Source organism: Mustela nivalis (assembly GCF_964662115.1).
Source record: "Mustela nivalis genome assembly, chromosome: 5".
NCBI classification, from domain to species: domain Eukaryota; kingdom Metazoa; phylum Chordata; class Mammalia; order Carnivora; family Mustelidae; genus Mustela; species Mustela nivalis.
Genome location: NC_139024.1, coordinates 35924690 through 35944207, shown reverse-complemented (window position 1 = coordinate 35944207; position 19518 = coordinate 35924690). Strand labels below are relative to the sequence as shown.

At 34.3% G+C, this 19518-nt stretch overlaps 1 long non-coding RNA gene across 1 annotated transcript in view; it reads right to left on the bottom strand.

The window, feature by feature from the left end:
- The window catches only part of LOC309864288, a 44095-nt gene extending 25621 nt beyond the window's left edge, over nt 1–18474 (bottom strand). Inside the window, exon 1 of the long non-coding RNA XR_014311435.1 lies at nt 18418–18474. This is a non-coding gene — a long non-coding RNA (uncharacterized lncRNA). The remainder of the gene's footprint in view (nt 1–18417) is intronic.
- Between the last annotated feature and the right edge of the window lie 1044 nt (nt 18475–19518).

The window sequence follows — 19518 nt, the reverse complement described above, 5'->3', positions numbered from 1 at the left end:
CATTTGTTCAATGCACTTACTCTTATTGTAGTAATCTGTAAGACATTCTTTATTTAGGTCTTTCCTTGTTATATAGATAGAATTTTGTATTCAGTTACTAGATAGAACCCTCCAAAACTGCTGGGTATATATCCTACCCACCCCCTTTTTTGTAAACTCATGGTGAAGAGTAACCACTTCTCACCTGGGAAGTTTTCTGAGGTTGACCTTTGTGTACAATATAAAGCGTCACTGATTTGGTTGTAGTTTCACCTCTCAGTTTGTAATAAAGAAGTGACTGGAAGATATTTTAGCCAGAATTTATTAAAGGAACTATATCTTGTTCCAGAATTGGTCCAGTTCCTTTTTTTGTATTAATTGATCCTCTTGTTTTGACCCAGACAATTTAAGAAGTCATATTATTTCACTGTTAAGTGTCAATTTCTTGATTCTTCTAACATCAGTTGCAGAAATTCATGATTTTTCATCAGTGGTATTTCTTTGCAATAACAACCTCATAGACTTCTATAATTTTGAAATATAAGAATGAATTTAATTTCTTTTAATTCATTACTAAATATTGTTTTCAGCTATTTTTGATCCCAGAAATGAATTATCTCTGGTATTTTTCATGCTTGTTCAGCATGCCTCTTACTCTGAAAAGAAACCAGAGTTCATTCTCAATTATCATTTCTGATTAAGGTTTAAAGCAGACCTTAGGATACCTACATTAACCTTTGGAACTTAGTAAAAACCAAGTGGTAAAATTGGTTATTTTTTCTTTGACCCTTTTTAGCCTTCTGCTATAGATTCAAAATATAACCATTTAAAAATGAAAGAATATGTACCTGAAATACATTTTTTAAAAAAGAAGAAAAACATAAGGCACAAAACAATTTTTTAAATCTTATTAAAAAATAAGAAAATAAAAGTTTAAGGACACAGTAGGAAAATTGGCATATTACATATGAGGGACATAGTATATTGTTAGTATCAACAGAATACAAATTGACATCAATTAATAAAAAAAAATGAGGGAGAACCTTCTAAAAAAGTAATTTGGTAAAGTATATAAGCATTTTACACAATAAAAATTATCAATGTCTAATAATATAAAAAGTTTAGGGGTGCCTGGGTGGCTCAGTGGGTTAAGCCTCTGCCTTTGGCTCAGCTCACCATCTCAGGGTCCTGGGATGGAGCCCCACATCGGGCTCTCTGCTCAGCAGGGAGCCTGCTTCCTCCTCTCTGCCTGCCTCTCTGCCTGCTTGTGATCTCTGTCTGTCAGATAAATAAATAAAATATTTAAAAAAAAGTTTAAACCTACTTATAGTGAAAATATAAAATTAAATAATATTCAAATACCATAATCTGCCTACTAGTTCTATTTATGGAGCTATTTATTCATCTATTTGCCAGTGTAACCAGGGAGCAGACTAGTGAATCTGATGTGACACTGCTCATGGTATTATAAAGTGATACAAACATCTGAAAACCAAGGTGGAAATGGGAATGAGAAATTCTAAAAATAACATATGCCCTTTGAAACAGAAAATCATCATGTAGGAATTTATAATTATAAAAAAATAGAAAACCAAACTATTTATAAGGATATTCATCACAATATGATCTGCAATAACACAAAATAAGAAAACAGTTTCCTCAAATATGAAATTGCATAAATAAGTGGCATTCCATACAACTATTCAAAGTCAAGAGGTAGAATATTATTTTGTTACTGGAGAAAATAAGTTTACAAAGGAAGTCCAAAAGGAGAATGTATCATAATTATAGTATATGTCTTTATGAAAATTATCAAAACTGTTTTTTCCTATGTCAACCAGTTTCTTTCCCAATTAATATGAACTAGTTTCCTGCTAATGATACCAGATTATGAAAATGAATAAAAATATACAAAAATATGTTGGAAGAAGTACATTACCAAGCCTAAAAACATTTGTTTAGATCTAGTAAATAACAGTAAAAAAAATCAGAACTGGTATAAAAAGATGTCATTTGCTTCTTCTAGTGTTCCTGAATTAGAAAGCAAATCTGAAACAAATTTATTCATAATTAGGTTTAATTATGAGACTTTATGTGGATCTTTATGAAGATTGCTTGAGAAGTACAAATTGAATAAAAAACATTTTATATTTATTTAATTATGGCAGAAAGTAGAAAGAAAAACAACTAGCTGATTATGTACACAGAAAATGTACCTTGTGTAATAGTATGGGTTTATTGAGAGAATTGTATATAAACAGATCTGTAGTCCCTTTCAGGATTATAAATGCTCATCCATAATTTCTAATGAAGTCTACTGAACTGTACACTAGGGATAATCTATCTATTTAAAAATGAATTTCTGAGCTTCAAGGGTTTTTTTATCTAAAGAAATTGTGAATTCAAATTCATTATGCATATTTGACCTCTGCCCCACTATTATAAATGAAAAAGGACATAACAACTATATTTTCTCCTGTCAAAATAAAACTGTCATTTTGAACACTAATAAGAACTTCATCTATTGATTTAATCTTTAGCTAGGTGTTATGGATGACTCCTTTTGGTTTTGCCACTTGACTATAAAACATATCGATATTTTATTGATTAGAGAATCGAAAATCAATACTTTTATTCACTATGGCCAACATGAAGACTTAATGTATCCACATAACCAATATGTATAACCAATATCCATAATGTCAATTAGTATATTAACAATCACTTTAGAAATCTGTTAGAAATTCTTAAGATACAAAACAAAAATTTATAGAAAACTGTGTATAAGCATCTGAACATAATTTACATTTATTATTTAATTGTACTAATAAGCCCATGAAAATCCTACTTAGCATAGTGTGATAGCATATGAATCAATATTTGACTTGCTATACAAATATATTATACAGTATTTTTTAATATAGGTAAAGTGTAAACTAGATGGACACCAAAATAGAAAACCATAAAATACAGAGAAAAGAAAGAAAGAAAGACAGAAAGAAAGAAGAGGGAAGGAGGGAGAAAGGGAGGGAGGGAGGAAGGAAGGAAGTGAGGGAGGAAAGAAGGAAGAAAAGAAGTTAGTTTTCTCAGTAGGTGAGTGAAATGCTTCTGTGGAATGAAAGATTCCAAATTTTCCTGTTTTACCTTATACTTTTTAATATATATTGTGCTATTTAATCTTCTATCTGGATCAGTACTTACAAGTCCATTTTGAAGGTCTCTTTGCCATACTAGATGCTCTCATATTTAAAGGCATTCTTAGGTCATTAGTTTTATAAGTAACATTTTTTCAGGTCACTAGGCTCTCAGAGTTCCTTTTTTATGATATATTTTACTTGATACTTCTATACATGGTCTCTTGATAGACTCCTCTGGGTTAAAGCGAAAGAGAATAAAGGGCAAAAGATTTAGTCAGTAACCTAAACAGCAATGCCAGAGTGTATTAAACTCTACTTTATATGAGCAGATAAAGTGTATAGGCCAATTTTATTGTCATGAGGGGGTGTTTTTTAAAGGTGTGCAGGTGTACATCCATATGGTGTACATGATCGTGTGTGTGTATATTGATGAGACACTTAAGATTTTGTTTTATTTCAGTCTGAATCAGAGTTACAAAGAGGCAAGAATTATTGAAAAACAGAAATTAAAGGGGTCAATTTCATGCCCTTAGCTATTAGATAGGTGCCCTAAATTTTGAATATATGAATGAAAAGAAAAACATATTATCCTGCATTGTAACACTTCTGGTTATAAAGCAGGAATACAGAAAACATTTTTTCTCTCTTTTCTGGAGAAGTTTAAATAGATCACTTAAGTCCTTGAGGAAAATACTGTATCTTAAATTAGTTGCTTAAATCCATATGTGTATTGGAAAAAATCATTTGTTTGCCATACTCTTAAACCCCCAGACATGTAAAAAATTACCAAAATTCTGAGGGAACAAATCCACAATGTGGAAACTTATGAATATCAGTCTGGTATAAAAGAGCTAAGAGCAATCTAAAATAATGAAATTTTCAGAAGTAATTTTGGAAAAGCAAAGAGCCACATGGTAGAGACACCCGCATGATGAAGAATAAGTGCAAACAGTGTGAGGCAGGAATTGCTAGAGAAGACACTGAGTACAGAGTTGTCCAGAGATGGGGTCTGGGTGAGAACACGTTAAATACAAGTGGGGAAAGTCTAAGGCAATGATTGAATGAAATTGTAATCAGATGGTGACTATATGGTTGTGCTGTTTTTGTATATGTAGTCAAAGGGCCAGAGAAAAACTACCAAAATGTGGATAATAAAAATATCAAAGGAATTCTCTGAGTGAAATAAGCTTTTTCATATTTATCTCTTTTATATGCATAACATAAGCAAAATTTAGCTGATTAATTGGTAGTAGGTAGTATTTAAGTATAACTGTTATAATCTCCAATGATTCGAATAAATTTTAATGTTTTTTCAAAGTATTTAAGTGGAGACTAAAACTATTTTGTGTGTTGCTAACTAGGAAAATAACTGGAATATCTTGATTTCTTCCAATGCTAAAATTCTAGTTTTTTAAAAGCAGTCACTTTTTAGAAATGATGGATATGTAGTGAGATGGACCTCATTTTGTTAAAATTAAGAAACCTAAACAGTGTATCTGCCTGAACAAAAATTGAGCCCTTTGGGGCGCCTGGGTGGCTCAGTGGGTTAAAGCCTCTGCCTTTGGCTCGGGTCATGATCCCAGGGTCCTGGGATCGAGCCTCGCATTGGGCTTTCTTCTCTGCAGGGAGCCTGCATCCTCCTCTCTCTCTCTCTGCCTGCCTCTCTGTCTACTTATGATCTCTGTCTGTCAAATAAATAAAATCTTTAAAAAAAAAAATTGAGCCCTTTGTTCTAAATTGGAATTTCTCTAAGCAAAGGTAGAGGACCTTTTTTTTTTTTTTTTTAGATTTTATTTATTTATTTACTTGAGAGAGAGAGAGTGCATGTGAGTGGGGGGAGGGACACAGGAGAGCGAGAGGGAGAGAGAGAGAATCTCAAGCCAACTCCAGAGCTCTGAGGTGTGGTTGTTTCACAATCCTCAGATAATGACCTGGGCTGAAACTGAGTCAGATGAATCACCTGTGGATCCACCCAGATTCCCCAAAGGTAGAAGACTTATAAATGAAGGAGTTCTGACTGCTCCAACACACGGAGGCATATTTATATTAGATGTTTATTTGTTCAATTTTTTTAGTATATGTGCTGCCGAAGCGAGCACATTGTTCAATTTTTTAAAAAAAGTATTTTACTTATGCTCATTCCAGAGTATCACATACAATCAGGGTCCTGCACATATAATTTTCTTTCTCTCCATTCTCTTACACAATGATGGTTGTCTTTTACAATATTTGAAACTCCCTTCATAAGAGATGGTAAGGAGTTAATAACCCCAAGTTCAGCTCACAATCAGTAACAGATAGGAATCAATGAATAAATATATCCGGTTTCCATCTTGTGGGGTGGGAAAACTCTAAATAGGTCTTAAATGGCCTCCAAGAGGTCCATTGATTTGGCCCCAGTTCCCCAAAGTACAAACATCTTGCATATTAATGATGTATCCCTACCTCACACAAAAATCAAACTTAAGACAGTCTCTATTTTTCCACAAAGATTTTTGTGATAGCTTACAAGAATAAAAGATCTAATAAAATAAGGAATGGAGGGACGCCTGGGTGGCTCAGTTGGTTAAGCAGCTGCCTTTGGCTCAGGTCATGATCCCAGCGTCCTGGGATCGAGTCCCACATCGGGCTCCTTGCTCCGCAGGGAGCCTGCTTCTCCCTCTGACTCTGCCTGCCACTTTCTGCCTGTGCTTGTGCTCTCTCGCTCTCTCTCTCTCTCTCTGACAAATAAATAAAATCTTAAAAAAAAAAAAGTTAAAAAAATAAAATAAAATAAATAAGGAATGGAATAAAAGTTCCTAAAGTTAAAAATTATACAGCCTAGTTGAAGTAAACTTGAAAATTTCACAGCCAATATTAAAGTCATGCATTATAGAGAGGGAAAAAAATAATGCTGTAATTTTTACCAATATATTATCAAAACTACAGTAATATATTTATTGAAAATTCATACCTTGAGAATTGCCCCAGAATAATCTTCTGAATGTTATTATTGGGTATAATCCATTTAAATGTTGGAAACATAGATAAAATATTTTAGAATTATTAATGTCAAATCTTTTTTGTTTGTTTTGTTTCAGTAAGAGAAACCTGTCTCTTTGCATAAACAAAACTGTGTAATCAGTCTTTAAAGGGATTTGTCTTTTTATGTATTATGGAAAATGGGACATATTTCAGATAATCCAAAAACAGTTGCTAGTATATAATTTTGGTTATATGAAGGAATATAAGTATATAGAAATTCATATCTTTTGTATATGTGTAAGGAAATTATTCATGTTCATGTAGTTTCTGATTCTCAAAACAGTGCTAAAACAAGTCAGTGTTGTCAATAAGATAGAGTAGATGCACTTATTCCTGTTCTTCCCATCAGGTATAGGTAAAAACCACACACATAGGTAATTATATAAAACAAACATAAAAATACTCTGAAATGCAGAGAGAAGAAGGCAGACTGTCTAGGGACATTTGAACCAAGAAATAACATGACAATTTATTCCCTGGATTTCCTTTTTGTCTCATACTTCATTAATTTGGTGGTAGAAAAGCTTATAACCCCAGAACACCAGCAGGTAAAAATAAGAAAATCTTAATCAAAACTTTCTCTCTCTAGCTGAAGAACCAGAAAAGACACCCTACCAGAAAACATTTAGGTAATAATTGACCTACTCTTGTCCAAACATCATAGAATAAACTGTGGACCCACCATAACCTTTGTAAGCAAAGTTTGAATAGGGGCCAAGACTTCCACCCTCAGCTATAATGAGCACCCCTGAGTTGTATTGAGGCCAGAAGACTGAATGATGAACTGGGACTTTGATTACCACTGGATGATAACAAGAACTTCTGCCTGTCTTTCATGCCCCTCGTGTCAGTGGAGACCATGAGGGAAACATAGACTTGTACCCTCACCCAGATGTAATGAGGATTCCTTCCTCTACAGTCTGCTAGATTGGTGTCAGAGGTGGCTTACTAAAGAGTCAGATCTTTCCCCATAGCCCAGAGTTAATGAGCAATGTCTCCAACTGTGGGAGAAGAGGGGCATGTGAAGCAGTAATAAGACCCCTCTGACCTACAAAGCAGGGTGGCATCTATGAAAGCCTAGTGAGAAGCCTTACTACACCTGACCAATGGTAGAGAAATGTCTCCTAACTTGTAGGTTATGGATGGAGGATGAGTAGAATGTGGACTTTTACCCCATTTAGCAGTAATGATATGATTGCCCTTTCCCTGATGGCAGAAGAGTCAGTGTCAGAAGAGTTCCCCAGAAGCAAATAGTTTAAATAAGATTTAATTTAAATAAGATTCAAAGTTTCATAACATATTATCCTAAATGTTCAAGAAATTTTTTTTTAGGTTTCATAAAGTTATTTCCTTTTTTGTTGTTTATTTAAGTTTGTATTTTAATCCAGTTGAACACACAGTGTTCTATTAGTTTCATGTATGCAATATACTGATTCAACAATTCTATACACCACCCTGTTCTCAACAGGACAAGTGCAGTCCTTAATCCTCATCACCAGTTTAACCCATCCCCCCGCACCTCCCCTCTAGTAACCATCAGTATGTTCTCTATAATTAGGAGTGTACTTCTTGATCTCTCTCTCTCTTTCTCTCTCTCTCTCTCTTCCTCACTACCCTGTTCCTTCCCTTCCACTTCCCTCCCTCTCTTCTCCTTTGTTTGTTTTGTTTCTTAGATACCACATATGAGTGAAATCGTATGATATTTGTCTTTCTCTTAGTGACTTAGTTTGCTTAGCATTATACTCTAGTTCCATCCATATCATTGCACATGGCAAGACTTCATTCTTTTTTAACTGAATAATGTTCAATTGTGTGTGTGTGTGTGTATACTATATACCACTTTTTTATCCATTCATCAGTTGATGGACAGTTAGGTTGCTTCCATAATTTGAGTATAATAAATAACACTCTAGTAAGCATAGGAGTACATACATTCTTTTGTATGAGTGTTTTTGTATTTTTAGGCAATTGCCCATAGTGCCATTACTGGATTGTTGGGTAGTTCTATTTTCCACTTTTTGAGGAACCTCTGTACTGTTTTCCACAGTGGCTACACAAGTTTACATTCCCACCACAGTGCATTGATTCCTTTTTCTCCACATCCTTGCAACCCTTGAAATCTTGTGTTGAGCCACAGATTTGAGCCATTCTGAGGTGGTATTTACCTGTGGTTTTGTTTTATGTTTCCCTGATGATTAGTGATGCTGAACATTTTTTCATGTGTCTCTTGGCCTCATGTCTTCTTTGGAGAAATGTCTGTTCATGTCTTCTGCCATTTTTAATTAGATCATTTGTGGGGTTTTCTGGTATTGAGGTTTGTAAGTTCTTTATATATTTTGGAAACTAACCCTTTGTTAAATATGTTATGTGCAAATACCTTCTCCCATTCCACAGGTTGCCTTTTAGTTTTGTTGATTGTTTCCTTTACTATGCAGAGGCTTTTAATTTTGATACAGCCCCACTAGTTTATTTTTGCTTTTATTTCCTTGCCTCCAGAGACCTATCTAGACAAAAGATGCTATGGCTGATGTTTAAAAAAAAAAAAAAAAAAAAAAAAAAAAAAAAAGTACTGCCTGTGTTGCCCGTGTTCTTTTCTGAGGTTTTTAGGGTTTCAGATCTCACACTGATGTCCTTAATCCATTTTGTCCTTAATTCATTTACTTTTGTATATGGTGTAAGAAAGTGGTCCAGTTCCTTTCTTTTGCATTTTGCTGTTTACTTTTCCAAACCCCATTTGTTGAAGAGACTTTTTTCCATTGGATATTCTTTACTGCTTTGTTGAAGATTAATCGACCACACCTTTCTGGGTTCATTTCTGGGCTTTCTATTCTGTTCCACTTATCTATGTGTCTGGTTTTTTGCTGGTACTATACTGTTCTGATAATTACAGCTTCATCATATAACTTAAAGTCTAGAATCCTGATGCCTCCAGCTTTGTTTTTTCTTTTCAAGAATGCTTTTGCTATTCAGGATCTTATGTGGTTCCATATAAATTTTAGAATTGTTTATTCTAGCTCTGTGAAAAATGTTGTTGGTATTTTGTTAGGGATTGCATTGTATGTAAATTGCTTTGGGTAGTACAGATGATTTAAAAAGATTTGTTCTTCCAGTACATGAGCATGAAATGTTTTTCCATTTCTTTGTGTTTTCTTCAATTTTTTTCATCAGTATTTATAGTTTTCAGAGTATAGCTCTTTCACCTTTTTGTTTAGGTTTATTCCTAAGTATCTTCTTATTTTTTTTTTTGATGCAATAAAATTAGATTATTTTCTTAATTTCTTAATTTTCTTTTTGCTGACTCATCATTGGTGCACCAGATTTCTGCACATCGATTTTGTATCCTGTAACTTTACTGAATCCATTTATCAGTTCTAGCAGGTTTTTTTTGGTGGACTATTTCATTTTTTTGTCATCTGCAAATAGGGAAAATTTTATTTCTTCCTCACTAATTTGGGTGATGTTTAATTCTTTTTGTTGTCTGACTACCGTGACTAGGACTTCCAGCACTATGTTGAATGAAAGTGGTAAAAGTGGACATCTTTGTCTTGTTCTGACCTTATAGGGAAAGCTTTTATTTTTTCCCCATTAAGGATTATTTGAGCTGTGGATTTTTTTTTTATGGCCTTTATTATGTTGGGGTGTGTTCCCTCTAAAACTACTTTATTGAGGGTTTTGCCATGAATGTATGTTATACTTCGGATGATTTTTTTTTTTGCATCAATTCAAATAATTATATGGTTTTTATCCTTTCTCTTACTAATGTGATGTACATATTGATTCATCTGTGAATATTGAACCATCCTTGCATCCCAGGAAAAAATTCCACTTGATTGTTGTGAATGAGTTTTTGAAGGTATGGTTAGATTCAGTTTGCTAATATTTTGATGAGAATTTTTACATCTATGTTCATCAGGAATATTGGCCTGTAGTCTTTTTTAGTGGAATCTTCATCTGGTCTTGGTGTCAGGATAATTTTGGCCTTGTAGAAGGAGTTTAGAAATTTTCCTTCCATTTCTTTTTTTTTTTTTTGGCGGGGGAGCGACAGTTTGAGAAGAGTAAGTATTAACTCTTTTTTAATTGTTTGGTAGAATTCCCCTGTGAGACCATGTGGTCCTTGACTTTTGCTTATTGGCAGTTCTTATTTGTTTTGTTTTGTTTTATTACTGATTCCGCTTATCTCCTAGTTATCAGTTTTTCAAATTTTGTATTTCTTACTGTTTGATCAGAAGGTAGCTTATATGTATTGCTAGGAATTTATCAGTTTCCTAGGTTGTCCAACTTGCTAACCAATAGTTTTTCATAATATTCTCTTATGATTATTTGTATTTCTGTGGTCTTCATTGATATTTCTTCTCTCCTATTTATGGTTTTATTTATATGAGTCCTTTCTCTTTTTTTCTTGGTAAGTCTGGCTAGAGGTTTATCAGTTTTATTGATATTTTCAAAGAACTAGCTCCTGGTTTCATTGATCTGTTCTATTGTTTTTGTTTGTTTGTTTGTTTTAGTTTCTTTATCATTTATTTCTGTTCTGATCTTTATTATTTCTTTCTTTTTGCTGGCTTTAAACTTCTGTTTTTGTTCTCTTTTTAGCTCCTTTAGGCATAAGGTTAGGTTGTTTGATACTTTTATTGCTTCTTTAGGTAGGTCTGTATTGCTATAAACTTCTTTCTTAAAACTTCTTTTTTTGTATCCAGAAGTTTTAGACCGTTGTATTTTCATTTTCATTTGTTTCCATGTATTTTTTATTTCTTCTCTTATTACCTGGTCGACGCATTCATCATTTAGTAGCACATTATTTAACCTCTATGTATTTGTGGCCCTTCTAGATTCTTTCTGTGGCTGACTTGCAGATTCATAGGATTCTTGTTAGAAAAAATGCATGGTATGATTTGATCTTCTTGAATTTGTTGAGGCTTGTTTTGTGACCTAATATGTGATCTGTTTTGGAGAATGTTCCCTGTACACTTGAAAAGAATGTGTATTCTGCTGTTTTAAGATGTAATATTCTGAATATATCTGTTAAATTCATCTGGTCCAGTTTGTCATTCAAAGCCATTGTTTCCATGTTGATTTTCTGTTTAGATGATTTATCCTCTGATAAAAATGGGGTATTAAACTCCCCTACTATTATTGTCTTATTATCTATTAGTTCCTTTGTTTTTGCTATTAACTGTTTTATGTATTTGAGTGCTCCTATATTTGATGCATGGATATATACATTATATCTTCTTGTTGGATTATCCCCTTTATTATTATATGTGTCCTTCTTTGTCTCTTGTTACAGTCTTTGTTTAAAAGTCTGTTTTTTCATGGGGCGCCTGGGTGGCTCAGTGGGTTAAAGCCTCTGCCTTCAGCTCTGGTCATGATCCCAGGGTCCTGGGATCAAGCTCCATATCAGGCTTTCTGCTCAGCAGGGAGCCTGCTTCCTCCTCTCTCTCTTCCTGCCTCTCTGCCTACTTGTGATCTTTGTCTGTCAAATAAATAAATAAATAAATCTTTAAAAAAAAGTCTGTTTTTTCTGACATAAGTATTGATACTCTGACTTTCTTTTAACAGCTATTTGCATGATAGATGTTTCTTCATCCCCACTCTTTCAGTTTGCAGGTGTCTTTTGGTTTAAAATGAGTGTCTTATAGGCAACTATAGATGTGTCTTGAGTGTTTATTTGTTTTATCCAGTCTGTCATCCATGTCCTTTGATTGGAGTATTTCGTCTGTTTACATTCAAAGTAATTATTGACAGATACATATTTATTGTCACTTTATTATTTGTGTTGTGGTTGTTTCTGAATATTTTCTCTGATCTTTTCTTGTTTATCTCTCTTTAATGTTTTGCTGTTCATTTTGGTAATATATTTGGGTTTCTTTCTCTTTATTTTTTCCATATTAATTAGTGATTTTTGATTTGTGGTTACCATTAGATTTGTATGTAACATCTTCTGCATGTAGCAGTCTGTATTAAGTTAATGTTTGTTTAAGTCTGAATCCATTCTTTACTACTCTGCTTCATACATTTTATGTATAAGTTGTCATATTTCACATCGTTTTATTTTATGGTTTCCTTGACCAATTTTTTTACAGAAACGCTCATTTTTCCTACTTTTGTGTTTCCAACTTTTATACTGTCACTTTTAATCTCTCCTTTCCATAGAGTCTCCTTTAATATTTCCTTCAGGCCCGGTTTAGTGTTCGTGAACTCCTTTAGTTTTTATTTGTCTGAGATTTTTCTCTCCTTCTATTCTAAATGATAGCCTTCTTGGATATAATATTCTTGGCTGCAGATTTTTCTCATTTAGCATTTTGAATATATCATATAATTTTCTTCTGTTTTGGAAATTTTCTGCTGAAAAAAATCCCTAATGGATTTATGGGATTTCATGTGTCTGTTATTGTCTTCTTTTTTCTTACTGCTTTTATGGTTGTTGTCATCGCCGTTATTCTTGTTGTTTCCTTTATCATTATATTTTTCCAATTTAATTATAATATATCTTGATGTAGATCTTCTTTTGTTGATTTTGTTGAGGATTCTCTCTGCCTCCTGGATCTGGATATTTGTTTCCTTCCCCAAGTTCAAATAAATTGTCTGCCCCTTGTCTATCTCTTCTTCTTTTGGGACTCCTATAATATGAATGCTACTGTGTTTGATGGAGTCACTGAGTTCCCTGTCTTTTTTCATTTTGTTTATATATATATATTTATTTCTCTTTTATTCATCTTGATTACTTTCCATTACTCTGTCTTCTAAGTCACTAATTTGTTCCTCTGTTTCTTCCAGCCTGCTGTTTATTCTATCACGTATGTTTCTCATTTTGTTCACTCAGCCCATTATCTCTACTTTGCTATTTCTTATCTCTGTGAAAAGTGTCTGGCTCATGTCTTCCACTGTTGTATTGAGTACACCGAGTATACTTATGATCATTACTTTTAATTCTCCATCAGTCATGTTACTTATATCTCTTTCTCTTATATCTCTGTCTGTGGCTTATACACTTCCTTCATTTGAAACTAATTTATCTGTCTTCTCATTTTGTTTAAGTCTCTGTGCCTGTTTCCCTTTGTTAAGAAATACAGGTATGTCACCTGTTCTTGAGGGTAATGGCCTTATAACGAAGAGGTACTGTAGTGCCCTGCCATGTAGTGTCCCTGTTCCCTAGAGCCTGGTGCTTCTGGGAGTATCTCCAGTGTGTGTTACATGTGCTCTGCTCTTCTGTCCTGGCCAATTTATCCTTTATGTCAGTCATCTGCAGAGGCTTTTTGTTGTGGGCAGTGTTTTGTCCCTGGTCTGAATGTGGCACATTTTCTCTGGATGTGCTCTGGTCTGCTTGTGAAATGAGATCTACCACCACCAGTGGAACTGAGCCTCTGCAAAACTTCCAAGTCGGGAGACATGGTGTAAGTAGGGGTATGGACAAGTCTTCTGGGGGATTGGACCTGCCAAGCTGGGACTGAGGCAAAACAGACTGAAAAAGGTGGTTCCACTAGAGTACAGGGGATGGGAGCTTCGTATAAGCAAGTTAAATAGTGTTCATGCTACACTAGTTCCTGCCAGTAGCCCTATGCTTGTGCTGAGGTGTGAGAGAGGGAAATTATGTTGGCTAGTTGCTTTATTACTGGAGGGGGTTTCTCTGTGAATGTTGTTTCCCTGGGATATGCTTCAAGTTAAGCAGTAACCTCCCCACTGTGTTTTCCAAGCTCTCTTCAGATTACTGTTTCCACACTGCATGTCCAAAGGCTATTTTCCTGTGTTCTCTCCAGTAGCAGTGAAGTGCCTTTCATACTCTATCCTAGCCATTGCTTCTGAACCTTAAGACTCCATGCTTTAAACTCCACTGGTTGCAAGAACTATGAAATTCGACCTCTCTCATTTTCCAAGCCAATTGGTATTGGGATTTGTTTTCTCTGCCTCTGGCTCTTCTCCCTACTGAAGCTCCCTCCCCCTCACAGTGGCCATATTCTGTTCCTCTCCCAAACCATGTCTCTGCACTTCCTACCTTCTTTGATGTGGTCCCTTCTCTCTATATATTTATTTCTCTTTCATTGTGGAGTTCATTTCTCCAATCATCAGTTCAATTTCATTGTGGAGTTTATTTCTCCAATCATCAGTTCAATTTCCAGGGTTTGTAGGATAATTTGATAGTTACCTAGTTGTATTTGTAAGCTGAGGCAAGCCTATTGTCCTCTCTTTCTGCTGTTATCTTCTAACCCCTATTTTGTTTGTTTGTGTGTGTTTGCTTTGTGTTTTTCCAATTCCTCAAACCTAACAAACTCCTTGCTGCCTCTGGCCCTCTGTGTAGTCTCTTCCTTCTTTTTTGATTTCTCTTTCAGTTTCAGTGCTCTTCTTCCCCAACTACCGGAGCTCATCCTCAGAAGATAACTTTTCAACCTCAAAGTTGAGTACCATATACAATATGACAGTCCTGGGATCGAGCCCCACATCAGGCTCCCTGCTCAGTGGAGAGTCTGCTTATCCCTCTCCCACTCCCCCTGCTTATGTTTCCTCTATCTCTCTGTCTCTCTCACTCTCTCTCTCTGTCTCTATTTAATTTATTTATTAAAAAAATAAAATCTTTTTTTTTTAAAGAACCCACCACAAGGTGCAATGATATGTCCATGTATTTTGTGTTTATCTGCTTTCTTGTCCATGTCCTCCAGATAGTTGAAAAGCTGATTCACCACTTTAACCCTGAGACCTAGTACATAATAAACATTTAATAAATATTTCATGACAAAAAATTGTTAATGGTAGAATTTAAGTGATTCGGTATGTGGGTATTCAGTGGAAGTCTCTTTCAGTTTTTCTGTATGTTTGCAAATGTTCATAATAAAAAGAAAAAAAAACAAATTAACTATTTAACTGAACATTATAGCCGTGAGCCAGTAGTATATTATATCACCAAATAGAATTACATGTTCCTATGAATATATTCAAAGATCAGAAAAGGTCAGTAATGCTACAGTCTTCTGATTTTCTTGACAAAATATTACACGAGATGATGGAGCATTACACTGATCATTAATAGAATCACTAAGTCTGCATCCCTCTTTCTTTTCATATTTTGTAGACTAGTGAGACCTTATCAGGGAAACCATTAATAAAGTCTACTTTATGATGTACTATCTATCCATTTAATGAAATGATATTTTAATATACAGACTAGACATGTCCAAATGAAATGTAATGCAAGACACATGTGTAATTTTATACTTTCTAGTAGCCACATTTAAAATAATAAAAAGAAGCAGGTTCATTTTAATAGTCTCTTATTTAACTACATCAATCCATAATATTTCAATATGTTATCAATATAGAAATTGTTAATGAGTTGTGTTTTTTTAACATGAAGGCTCAAGGCACAATATATATTTTGCAGCATATCTCAGTTCAGGCCTACTACATTTCAAGTGCAATAGTAGCCACATGAGCCTAGTGGCCCCTTTATTGGAAAATAGAAGTATAGACAATATGCTTAGTGCATTTAGAGCAAAACATGACTTATGTTTGTAGAACGACTAGTAATCACCAATGTATCCAGTGTTCTCCAATTAGAGTAGAGATTCAATAATACTAGTAGTTAAACTGTTCATTGAGTGCAGTTAAATCAAATACATTCTTTAATTGACTTATTTCACTTAGCATGAGAGGCAGGGCTGGGGTCATGGCGGGTAGAGAGGGAAAAAATGAAACAAGATGGAACGGGGGAAGGAAACAAACCATAAAAGACTCTTAATCTCAGGAAACAAACTGAGGGTTGCTCAGAGCGGGGAGAGGGAGGGATAGGGTGACAGGATTATGGACATTGGGGAGGGTATGTGCTATGGTGAGTGCTATGAGTTGTGTAAAACTGATGATTCACAGACCTGTACCCCTGAAGCAAATAATACATTATATGTTATAATAAATAAATAAATAAAGCAAAATAAAATAAAATAAAATAAAATGAATTCTTTGAAGAACAATATAGGGTCCCAGACTCACGAGTCATTAGGCACCAGAAAATCAGAGGGTTTATCCAAATGCTGTAAACTCTAAGAACTAAGTATTCTGAACAATATCTAACGTTACTGTTTATCTGCACTCCTTCTTGTAAATGCCAAAACTTGAACATCTATGCTCAAAACCCACTTTTACTATCGGTTCTAAATGTTAGACCTGAGGCTCTCCAAAATGATTTGATTTATTAGGTTTATGCTTTGTGTTGCAATAAGAAATTTATAGTAAGTTTAACATTTTAGAGACTCCTAAAAAGCCTTCTCAGTGTTTGATTTCATATCCTGCTAGATCAACCTTGCCAAAGGCTCGTGTTTGTTTGGTTTTTGTTTCTTCCCCCAGAAGAAACAGAACTGTCAAACCAGGCACTAAGAGGATGATATCCACATTTTTCCAAGTAACGGCCAAGAAGAATTCACAATTTTCACTTCCTGTAACTTGTTTTATATCTATATTTTCATAATCTAAATGATGAAATTGTTTATTATTCTTGATTTCTTAAAATCATCATTCATACAAGATAGGCTTGTAATTAAGAACATAGAAATTATTGGTAAGGAAGTGATAGACTAGCATGAAATCTAGAAACAAACTGTAATTTAACATAACCATCTCTGTTTTCATAAAGATGGACCCAACTGCCTTCAGCAGTTTCTGGGTAACTTCTTTATTTTAACCTGAGCTCTGACCATACTACTGATAAGAAATGCAAACGTAAATGAAAAGAGCTTGTGTGTGTGTTTGTGTTAAAGAGATGACAAGAATATGAAAAGTGGTATATAATTAGGTAAGATATTTAAGTAGATTGCTGGCAGATCTCTGATGGTCTTATGGGTCTTAGCGAGTGTGTCAGTTTGGGTTCCCTAATACACAGGCACTATGGTGAATTTAGAAGTACAATAGGTTTGGGTGAGCTATTAGCCATGAATGATAATGTGGGATAAATTAGGTTTGGATGTAGGATAAGGTAGAATAAGAGAAGAAAAGGTGATTCTTCTGGATTTTTAGAAGAGCAGCTAGATTACTCATCGTGCCATTTAATGAGGGGAGAAAGAATGAGAAAGTAGTTGGTTTGAGAGGGAGAATAAAAATAATACTGTGATGTGAAGGGTAAGGTACTATTTAGGTATCCATGTGGAGACACTGAATAGACAATTTGGTATAGAGAATTTGAGTCTCAAAAGAGTGGTCTAAGCTGGATATATTTATTTTGAAAGTCATAGTTTATCAATTACATTGAAAGTCACAAGATTGTGCAGAATCAATCAAGAGGTAAGTATAAATGAGAAATTAATTATGAAAAAAATAATATTCAGTCTTGCACAGAGAGAACTATCCAGAAAATGAAGTTTAGAAAGAAGCAACCAGTGAGGTAAGAGGGAAATCAATGAACTAAAGTATTTAAAAAACCAAGTGTATTAGTAAGGGTTCTCTGAAAAACAGAACCAATAGGATATATATAAATAAATACGAGGACCTCTGATGTCTGGTGTTAGAAATTGGATGTCCCAGGTCAAGAAGAGAAAGAATTTGCTCTTCCTTTACCTTTATGGTCTAGTTGAACCCTCAGAGGATTGGGTGATGAGTACCCACATTGTTGAGAGATTTTCTTTACTTAGTCTGCTGATTCAAATGCTCATCTCTTCTAAAAGCACCCTTACTGATATACCCAGAAATAACATTTTACCAACTCTCTAGGCATCTGTTAACCTAGTCAAGCTGATGCATAAAATTAACCAACCAAATGAAATATATATTTTAAGCAAAGACAAATCCTGTGAGAGACTTTTGTGAGAAGCCTCTGTTTCTCAAACTTATTGAAATAATTTCTTTCAGGACTACCTTCCAAAGTCAATCATATTCAAAATTTGGGGAAATAAATTTGGATTTTCGCTGCTGGGCTTGTATTGTCATATACATGAAAGTATATTAAGTTATTCTAGGAAAAACAAAACAACAAAAACTATATCCATTAGGTTATCAACCTAAGACCACAGAAACAAAATCTGTATCTTACTAAGTAATCCTGCCCTTTCTCTCCTCTGGACTTTGGATATGAAAGGAACTATCAAAAAATGTATATGTTACTGAGAAAAATTATATTACACTATTTAGAATATAGGAAATGCCACAGTAAAATATATTTTTGACTATTTAAAGAAATACTTTTCTATTCTTCTTGCCTCCTTTGATGCCAAAAAGATGTTAAAATAAAAGTAACCCTGGGCACAGGCATATCTCCTGCTTGAGCAGGGTTTTATACTTACAGTACTCTTATTTTATGCCTTACCAGTTACATGAGAGGCTTGGTAGAGTCTGGGCTTTGAAGTTGACTGAGCCCTCTTTTCCATGACAACTAATTTCCATTGTTTTGTTGTCCTTTGTCTCAATTATGATTGAACTCTAATGCCATTCTAGGTTCATAATCCTAGAATTGCTCCAAAGCAAAGGATTTTAGCTTTAGATATTAGCAAACATTTTATGGTTTTGGTATGCCTCTGTTATGTAATACTTTTTTCAGTACACTTTAAACACCTATAAGGAGAGTCCTCCAGATAGGCAGTGAAAAATCATAATCATTTTTCTTGTCACTCTTTTAGAGTTCCCTTTCACTCTCTTTCTTGCTCTTATTTCCTAGTGTTTCAGAGAATTTTTCTATAGGCAAAACCTTCTGTGAAGCTGTATGTGAGTGACAAGGCACATGTCATGTTTATATATTAGCTCCTTATTTTTAATGTAAAAATTATACATTAGCTCAAAAAAATACCATGAATACAAAACCATCTTGAGTTTTTTGAAGGGAAGTTACCATTCCAAAATTCCAAAATACTTCATTTTATCTGGGGAAAATGTAGTGATTTTTACACATCAATCACATAGATGAGAGCAGTGTAACTGTTATGTATTTGTGTGTGTGTGTGTGTGTGTGTGTGTTACCAGTGTTTCATTTCCCATTACAAGAGCCTTGTAATTCACATAAATGCAATAGTCTCAAGTGGAGTGAAGTTGGAGTTCACTGTGAAAGACAGAGCTCCTTCTGCTTATACATTTCAACAAAATTAAGAATCAAAGATCAGTTAAAAGATTTTTATAATGCATTGCCAATGACATAAAGAAAACTTGTTCAATAGCTTATTAAATATGCAATAAAACATCTCAGATTCTGAGGTTTTGAAAATGTCTATGGCTCTTCATCTGGCTCTCAAAGAAATCTAATTTTAATCATTGAACATAAAATATATATGAAATATTTTTGAAAATATATTACTATAATTTTACACAGTTACAAATATATGCCCCACTCTGATCAAATTGCCAAGCAGGTGCACAGTGAGAGGTTCCTGCATCCAGCTGAAGGTAAGAGAACATTGGGCTTTAGAGGATATCCCAC